This window comes from Galeopterus variegatus, unplaced genomic scaffold (assembly GCF_000696425.1).
Source record: "Galeopterus variegatus unplaced genomic scaffold, G_variegatus-3.0.2 Scaffold10462, whole genome shotgun sequence".
Classification (NCBI taxonomy): domain Eukaryota; kingdom Metazoa; phylum Chordata; class Mammalia; order Dermoptera; family Cynocephalidae; genus Galeopterus; species Galeopterus variegatus.
In genome coordinates, this window is record NW_007736573.1 from 51,428 (window position 1) to 61,476 (window position 10,049).

The following is a 10,049-nucleotide window of genomic DNA, read 5'->3' on the forward strand; positions in this document are numbered from 1 at the left end:
TAATAAAAATAATCTTTTATTAAATACCTACTGAATTAGTCTGTTTTTGTGTTGGTATAATAGAATACATGGGACTGGGTAGTTCATAAAGAAAAGAGGTTTATTTGGCTCACAATTCTGGCACAGCTGTGTCTGGTGGAAAGCTCAGGCTGCTTCTACTCATGGTGGAAAGTGCTGGCTTGTGCAAGGAAATCACATGGTGAGAGAGAACACAAGAGAGAGAGAGGGGAGGGGCCGGGCTCTTTTTAACAGCCCACTCTCAAGGGAGCTAACTCATTCCCCAAGGAGGGTATTAATCTATTTATGAGAGCTCAGCCCCCATGACCCAAACACCTCCCACTAGGCTCTACCTCCCAACACTGCCACATTGGGGATCAGATTTCAACCTGAGTTTTGGGGGGACATACATATTCGGACTATTGCACCCCCTAAGAGCCAGGCATTGTGGCAATGTCTACAGAGCTATTTCTATTCTTCACCAACAACCCTGTGAGGTAGGTCTTAATATCTGATTTTAAGTTTTCATATCCAGGATTCCACCTTGGCTTTGCTAGTTCTAGGACCCAAGCATGTCTCATGATCTCACACAACTGTGAGATCTCACACACAAATTTACTATGTAAAATTTACATAGAGTGAAATGTACAGATCTTAAGTATAAATTCAACAGTTTTGATAAATGTATATACCTGTATACACTACCCCAATCAAAATATAGAACATTTCTGTTACTGCAAAAAATTTCTTCATACCCTTTCTCAACCAATCCTCACCCTATGAGTAACAGTCGTTCTGATTTCTATAGCCATAGATTAGAACTTTGTATGAAAAGAATTATATAACTTGCATTATTTTGTGTCTGATTTTTTTTTTTGTGCAGCATAATACTTTTTAGATAAGTTCCTGTTGTTACATATATCAGTAGTTCCTTTCTCATTTCTGAGTAGCATTCCACTTTGCATTATTTTGTGTCTGATTTTTTTTTTTGTGCAGCATAATACTTTTGAGATAAGTTCCTGTTGTTACATATATCAGTAGTTCCTTTCTCATTTCTGAGTAGCATTCCACTGTATGGATAATTTATTTATTTATTATTTTTCTATTGATGAACATTTGGGTTGTTTCCAATTTTGAGCTACTATGAATGAGCTGCTATCTATGAACATTGTTGTTTACCCCAATATCGTTTTTTGGTGTTTTTGTTTGTTTGTTTGTTTGTTTGTTTGTTTAGGAAAAGAGCATTTCAAAACTTTTTTATTTTTAATAAGGGTTTTAATAATGAAGACTTCATAATGACTGTCATTAAATTCTATTTGCTATACAATAACAATCCATTTCTAAATAGGAGACATATGCCATAATACATCAACCATTTTAATGTGTAAAATAATTCTGAATTCTTACTTAAAAAGATTTGGCTAAATTACAAAATATCTTACAATAAAACTGACAACATAGATTAAGTAGCTTATAAGATTTAAGAAATGTCTCCTAAAAGAAATGGGATGTTCCCTCTGGTAGATAAATTCTGGATAGTTAAACTTAAGGTGCCATACACTCAAAGCTAGAAAGAAACATGTTACTGGAAAAGAACGGCATGTGATGTGGATTTCCTCCATGTCAAACTGACAACCACTTAATGACAATGATTTATTATACATAAGGAAAGTAGAGTATCTTCAGAAGGAAACGGCATGAGAGGATAATTCCTATAAGCAAACCTCTTACTGAATTGAAGTATTTAATAACTTTTCAGAGAACATAACCACAAAATGAGTAGAGATCATATATGTGACATGTTAAAGGATTTCTTTATATTACATTGCCCTCCTAAAATACAAACACAAATCAAATATAAACACCCTGGTAAAACAGTCATTCTCCCAATCAAACATTTCTTTGCTACCACACTTAGCTGCGAGTGGCATGTGGATGCAAAGATCTAACACTTGCTAATCTCAACAAGCCAAGACAGAGGCTCTGATTTGGAGACTTAACCAACACCCTGCCCGAGGTCTGCTGCTGTTGCTGCTACTTCTGGACGCCTCTGGTGGGATCCACTCAGTCTCCTGTTTTTGGCTAAGGACTGCGTATTTGTAATGGTTTCCTAGTGGCCTCCAAAACGTTACATTTGGATTTAGATTTCTTCTCTTTCTTGTCTACTGGGGATTTTACCTTCACTTCTTTCTTTTTATTTTCCTTCACCTTACTTTTTCTCATAGTGAAATCTTCGTCATCATTTCCATTCTCACCAAAATCAGAATCATCCTCAGAATCTTCACGGGTTGCAGAATCTGGTTGGATGTCATCAGCACTATCATCATCACTGTCTTCCAAAAGAACCTTCCTCTGTTGCACTATAGCTTTAGAGGCTGCTTTTCTTTTCCCTTGAATGCCATGAACATCATGTTCCTCAGGAATCTCATCCAAATCTAAATAATTACTGGCTATACTGCAGTTGGAGACATGAGGAGACTTATTCATTGCTTCTGTTTTATTATTGCCGTGTTTTTCAATGCTTTTATCTTGAGATGTCGGCACATCAGTGCTGACCATTGGAAGCTCCTTCACTGATAAAGCCAGTGCAACTTCTTAGTCTCTCTGGTAGAGCTTGTTGTCTAAAGGCATCATTTTTTTAGGGCTTTTCTCTTTTAGTGAGGTGTCTTCTTTCTGGAGATTCTTCAAGTTAGGTTTTGGTTTGTCTTGTTTTAACTCCTTTGGGTTGTTCTGGATTTCTTGTTTAAAGGTGTAGTTGCAGAAACAAAATCATTGTCACCGTCAGAGTCCTCAAACGTGACTGACTGGTTTCTTACGTCTCACGGGCCACACCATGGTCCCCTCCAAGGCTGGAAATTTGCAGCTCTCAAGTTCTTGTTGGCAACAATGGTTCAGTTCCCAATATAGTTTAAAAATCCATTTTCTATTCTTTTCCTTTTTCTCCCTTGTTCATTTTTTTAGAATCCAGATGACATCCAGCCATAAACACCTTAAGACCTGGAGCTGAGACCCCTTCTTTGGTAGAGTAATCATATACATGAAACTCTTTATGTTCAGACCTACCATACAAAACAAGAAAATATCAATAACATATATACTTCATTGTATTTATAGAAAGATTTGATAAACTTCCATGAAATTATTTGCAAGAAGTTTTGGAAATGATGTTTTACAGTTCACAGCCCATGCAAGTTTTTCGCTGCCTTCATATTGTAACTACCCTGCTTCTTCCTGAGCAATAGCATGGTAATAATTTTCCCTGTATATACACAAGGCTGTCCCACCCACCTGTCATCGAACCCATGGTGTTAAGGATGAAAGAGGTAAAAAAAGATGGAAGTTACATATCTCTTTCTCCTTTCTCCATTTGCAACAAAGTAAGAGTCAATGAGGTTAAGAAACTAGTAAGTAACAAGAAGAAATGTGGGCCAGAGTCAGTACTCTTTCCATACAGCACTTCAGTCTTCCCTGTCCATCCCCCCAGTCTGCACACTGTGAATGCTCTGCAAACGATGAAGACTGACTGCCCTCTGATGTGGCCATCCTCCGCCCTCAGTCACTCACATCCAGGGTGACTTTTGCTGTCATCAGCATCCACATTTGAAGACCTTTCTCACTACCAGAATTTCCAATCCATTTAGAAGGTCTCCAGAGGGATATCTAGCTAAATGTGGTAGATTGAATCATACATTTACCTCCACTCCCTCCAAAATTTTCACTAAAATGACAGACATGAGACTTTAAGAAATGAATAAAAGGACACAGGACAAGAGAGGAAATACAGCAACAAAATTTTGGAGGCTAGAAGTCACATGGGCTTGTGCTAATGGACTTAGCACCCTTGAGAAAGCTGAAGTCTAAACTGACAGAGGAATAAATTGAGAAATAGGCTGGTTTGCACAGCAGAAAGTTAGAAAGACTCAAGAATTGGAGGTACTAGGCACCTTTAAAAGTGGGGGTCCAGGTGAGACTAGGAACAGGTATACTGGTTAAAAGTCATTATAAAAATCAGTTACACCTGAATTTCCCCTTCACCCTAAGCAACGAGGCACATGTCCCAGTCCACACTGGAAGAAGACCTCAGGTTCACTCTGTACAGAGGTTGGGCCAGAGAGATTCTGGCCCCAAGCACAGTAGGAAAAGTGGAGAACAGTGTTACCATACTGAAAGCAAGGGACTAAGTGAAGGTCAACACTTGGAAAAGTGCCATCTCTCATCCCTTCCCCAATCTGACTCCAAGAACACAGATAGCCATGTCTATATTGCTCAGGAGGAGATGGAGACTTCCTCCTTTGCAGAAATAACCTGCCTTGGAGAAAACACCAACTATTTACATTTGGAAATTCCCCAGTGAAACAGCCCAGCCAGATCACCCAACAGCAAAGTCCATCAATCAATAATTCTCACCCACCCTCACAGAATTTCCATTCCATTGTAAATGGATAACCAAAGATCACCAGTCATTTGAGAAAGGCTTTTGATATGAACCATAAGGGCTAAAGGAAAAGAAACTTGGGGGTGGGGGAGAAAGAGAAAAACAGGCAAAATAGAGAAGAAAACAGAGTTAATATCCATAGAGAGATAAGTTAAGATATTGCATCTAAGAGACAAGAACAAGATGTTATAAAGAGAATTTTTTGACAAGGGGACTCTCAGGAGTTACTGATGTGGAAGCGGATATGCAAAAGTCAATAAAAGGGTTAGAAAATAACATTAGGAAGTACCCCAGACATAGAACAATGAGAGAGAGAAAAAGAGTTGGAAAAGATTTTGAAAATATTGGTGAATAAGTCCAGATGGTCCAATATCTGGAAGAGAATTCAAGAGTGAATGATCAGAGAAAAGCAAGAAGAGAATATAAACCAAACCGTCATACAAGATAATTTCCTGGAATGGAGGGGTGTGCGTTTGCAGATGGAGAGGGTTCTCCAAATGCCCAGAGCTATAAAGGAACAAAAATCCACAGGTTACATGAAATTTCTGAACACCGAGGATAAACAGAAAGTCTTAAAGTCTTCCAATAATTTAAACAAAAAGAAAAAAGGAAAAGACACAGTCAAGGCCTTGGGGAGAGAATGCAACAGAGTGGATCAGATTATACACATCCACAACTCTAGGGGAAATGATTTCAAAGCTAAAATTCTACACCCAACCAAACATCAGTGAAGGGTGAGGACAGAATAAAATTTCAAAAACTTTGTTTGTTTGTTCATAAGGAATAAAAAAAATCTGCCTAGATGAGGTCATGGTCAGGAATAGCAGCTCCAGCCCCATGAGGGGATGGGAGATGCCTTGCTGATATTTGGGGCTGTCCGCAGTGACAGTGAGCAGAAGCCTGCAAAGCTGCCAGTTCATGTTGAAACAGGAGAGGACAAAGGGTTATGGGAGGGGTAGCCCCAATAAAAAAAATGAAATTGATAAATTAAACACTGTGTTTCAACATATGCAGAGGCAATTTACATTTTGGGAGACATAAGAATGGAGATAAATTAGGTGCCGGCCCGTGGTTCACTTGGGAGAGTGTGGTGCTGATAACACCAAGACCACGGGTTTGGATCCCTATATAGGGATGGCCGGTTCGCTCACTTGGGAGAGCGTGGTGCTGATAACACTAAGTCAAGGGTTAAAGATCCCCTTACTGGTCATCTTTTAAAAAAAAAAAAAAAAAAAGAATGGAGATAAATTAGCGTTTGGCACATAAAAATCTAAATAGAAAAATTAAGATTGTTATCATTCTCTTAGGAAAGAAAAAAAGGTTAAACAAGAAAAAATATGGAATTAATTATAGTACACCACAAATAATATTTCCATAGTCATAGTAATATAAATACCAGATATTGTTGGCCAAAAGTAGATTATATTTAGATTGGGAGGGAAATTGTGATATATGAGAACTACTTGTTTTCTTCTGCAGAAGGAAGACAGAAGATAATATTAAATAGAAAAATAAAGAAATCGCAGCATAAGCAAGTTCTTTAAAAATATGGAGCAAAAATTAAAATAAACAGGTAAAGTAATCGGAACTAGGTACCTCTTGAAGTGAGCATCAGGAGTGGAAAGGCTGCACAGGGACTGCTGCTTTTGTTACAAGCTTGTGAAATGATTTCACTTTTTCACATATGTGTATAACTCTAAAAATTAAAACTTTCTAAAGAAAAGAAAATGGCAGGCTTCTGGATGTCTTGAAGTGTCTGGAGACATGAGCACACTAAGTAATGCAGGATCTGACACATCCAAATCCCTCCTCCTGCCGGGGACAGCCACCCACAAGTCCCCAGGGTGGTGTCTAAGCCCCTCCAGGGACTCTGGCCTGCCTCTGGATCCTCCTTCAAAACAGTTCTAGAGGTCACTAAAGGCAGATTGATTTCTCTTTGGAAGTTTGTACCCACTGGCCAGAACCCACACTCTAACTGCAGTACTATCTTCTTCAGCATGTGAAAGAAACGCATAGGTTGCCAGGCTAATTAACTAAATGTTATATTTAGCTGGGAAGATAACATAGCCCTAATGTTTGGATTTATCAAAACAAATTCCAGATGGCATATGAGCCATAGAGAGAAAGGCCATCTGGTAAGTAGAAGAAGAGTTCATTTTTTAAAAGGTGAAAGGTGGTGCATGTCACAACTTCCTACGGTAAAAATCTATCTGTTGATCTCCCGGAGGAGCCATCCTGAGCCTCACATCGTATCTGTGCTAATTTAAATACCTGTGACATTATGCTCTTTCAAACACCTGAGTGATTCTAAAACTATGTTTTTAGAAAACACTTGGTGAGAACAGCAAGGTTTTGATGTATACCTGTTAAATACATATTGTTTGGCTACTGCTATAGGCATTAATAAAACTGTTTAACAGACTCTACAATTACACAAATTCTTTGAGTGTATAAACCAACACAAACTAAAATGATTTTCCTCCAAAATGATTTAAGACATTGCTGCCATTTTTTATTTAGCTCAGCAGTGATATTTTTAGTGTGTTTTCAGTTTGACAGGATGTTTCTTGCACATAATTTCTTCTCTTCCCATTCCCTCTGAAACCCACCATTCCATGCCTGTGGTTATCCACCAGTTTCCCACCCCCTCCCCCGGCCCAACTTGCACACAACTGCCAGTTTAATCTTCTTTAAACATTGCTCTGTTTATATAACTTTGCAGCTCAAAAAGCAGTCAATACTTCGCCAGCATCCAGAAGATAACGTGCAGGCTTCTACTAACAACACCCCCACTCCCCCACCCTACCTCTCCATGTGAGTCCTGCACATCCCCAGGCTGCAGCTGGGCTATCGGCTCCAAGATCTGGGACTTGGTGCCCACCTCAGCATGTTTAGCTGGGCCCTGATTCTCTCTCTTCTGGGCCTAACAGGCTTCTACCCAAGAAGTTTGAACCCTGTTCCCCCTATCCTGAGTTGAATCCAAGATGTCATATCCAGCATGAAGGTGAGAATTACGCCAATGCATAGGCCTCTTGGTTGGTCCCACCTACATCTTCGCTTCCAGGGCTGATGCCATCAACCCAGATTTTATGTGATGGGAGAGGTTTGAATAATGGTGGGCTGAATAATGCCTCCCCACCAAGATGTCTATGTCCTAATGCCCAGAGACTGTGAATGTACAACCTTACACGGCAAAAGAGACCATGTGGCTAAGAATCTTGAGATGGGGAGATTATACTGGGCTATCCCAGTGGGTCCAATGTAATCACAAGTGTACTTACAAGAGGGAGGCAGGAAGGTCAGAGTCAGAAAAGGCGATGTGAGGACAGAAACAGAGGCCAGAGAGAAAGAGAGATTTTGAAGATGTTGAACTGCTGGCTTTGAATGTGGAGGTAGGGTCCACGAGCCAAGGAATGCAGTCAGCCTCTAGAAGCTGAAAAAGGTAAGGAATGAATTCTTTCCTACAACCTCCAAAGGAACTAGCCCTGCCAACACCTTAACTATAGTCTATCTGATAAGACTAATGTGGATTTCTAACCTGCAGAATTGTTGGATAATAAATTTGTGTTGTTTTAAGCCACTAAAGTTTTGGTAATTTCTTCCAGCATCAATAGGAAACTATCATACCCTCTTTGCAGGCTGTCCTGATTCCAGTCCTAATAACCTGGGCCTATGCTCTGTGAGGGCCCACAGTGAGGTACCACCATGCTTTGAGGCTCAGATTGATAGAGGTTAAAACCTGCACTATACATTACATTTACCACTGGTCACATGTGACCATTTATATTTAAATTTAATTAAAATAGACTTCCAATCAAGATGGTGGTATAGATGGTCCCTAGCGTCACTCTCTCCCACAAATCAACTGATTTAAACTATAAAAACATAACGTCAAGTGCATATGGAACAGGGAGACGTCCAGCGGGGGAGGCAGAAGCTCCGCAGAGACCACATGCCCTGAGGGGCCACGGTGGCACAATCTGGAAGATAGGCTTCACCACTGCCACCCGGCTCCATTCCCAGCCTGGCCTAGTGTGCTCGGAGCAGGGAGACGTCCAGCAGGGGAGGCGTGAACTCCATGGGGGCCACTCTGCTGCTGTGTGATCCAGCAGCCCGCGGCTCCATTCCCAGCCTGGCCTAGTGTGCTCGGAGCAGGGAGACGTCCAGCAGGGGAGGCGGGAACTCCCTGGGGGCCACTCTGCTGCTGTGTGATCCAGCAGCCCAGCCCAATGCGTATGGAGCACAGAGTCATCCAGCAAGAGAGATAGAAGCTCTGTAAAGTCCACACACCATGTGGGGGGGCCGCCGCTGTGTAATCCAGCAGCAGCTAGGCTTCACCGCCGCCACCTGGCTCCATCCCAAGCCCGGCCTAGAGCACACAGAGCAGGGAGACATCCTGCAGGGCAAGGGGAAGCTCTGCAGAGACCACACGCTCTGCGGTGCATTGGCGCATCCCAGCAGCCCAGGCCAGAGTGCACGGAACAGGGAGAAGTCCAGCACAGGAGGTGGAAGCTCAGCAGAGACCACACACCCTGTGGTACCACCCCATGATCCAGCAGCCCAATAGAGTCCAAGCTGACCAGAGAGGTGGCTCCCCGGAGAGGCCCAAGACCTGAGGCAACCACACACACAAGGCACTAGTGGCCAACTGAGTAGNGCCCAATGCGTATGGAGCACAGAGTCATCCAGCAAGAGAGATAGAAGCTCTGTAAAGTCCACACACCCTGTGGGGGGGCCGCCGCTGTGTGATCCAGCAGCAGCTAGGCTTCACCGCCGCCACCTGGCTCCATCCCAAGCCCGGCCTAGTGCACACAGAGCAGGGAGACATCCTGCAGGGCAAGGGGAAGCTCTGTAGAGACCACACGCTCTGCGGTGCATTGGCACATCCCAGCAGCCCAGGCCAGAGTGCACGGAACAGGGAGAAGTCCAGCACAGGAGGTGGAAGCTCAGCAGAGACCACACACCCTGTGGTACCACCCCATGATCCAGCAGCCCAATAGAGTCCAAGCTGACCAGAGAGGTGGCTCCCCGGAGAGGCCCAAGACCTGAGGCAACCACACACACAAGGCACTAGTGGCCAACTGAGTAGTCACTGAGGTAGCCATATCAAATTGGCAACCCCAGTAACATCTTAGTCAGGCAATAGTGTCAAACCTGTGGACTGTGAAACCCCCTGCCACAATGAATAAACATCAAAGAAAAGATACCAGAAATACAAAAAATCAAGAAAGTACACCACCAAAGGATAACTATCAAGCTCTTGATCCTATAGAATAAGAAGCCCTTGAAATGACTGACAAGGAATTTCGAGTGATAATTCTAAGGAAACTGAATGAGATACAAGAAAACTCAGCTAGACATCATGATGAAACGAGGAAAAGTATACAGGACCTGAAAGAGGAAATGTACAAGGAAATCAATGCCCTGAAAAAAAATGTAGCAGAACTTGCCGAACTGAAGAAGTTATTCAGCGAAATTAAAAACACAATAGAGTTTAACCAGCAGGCTTGTCGAAGTTGAAGACAGAACCTCTGAACTTGAAGATGGGCTGTTAGAAAAAACAAAAGCAGAAAAAAAAAAAAAAAAAAAAAGAAAAGAAAAGAAAAGAAAAGAAAAG

At 41.9% G+C, this 10,049-nt stretch overlaps 1 pseudogene; it reads right to left on the reverse strand.

Moving 5' to 3' along the window:
* Positions 1-2,079: 2,079 nt before the first annotated feature.
* On the reverse strand, positions 2,080-2,832 carry LOC103610010 (annotated as a pseudogene).
* Positions 2,833-10,049: the final 7,217 nt, after the last annotated feature.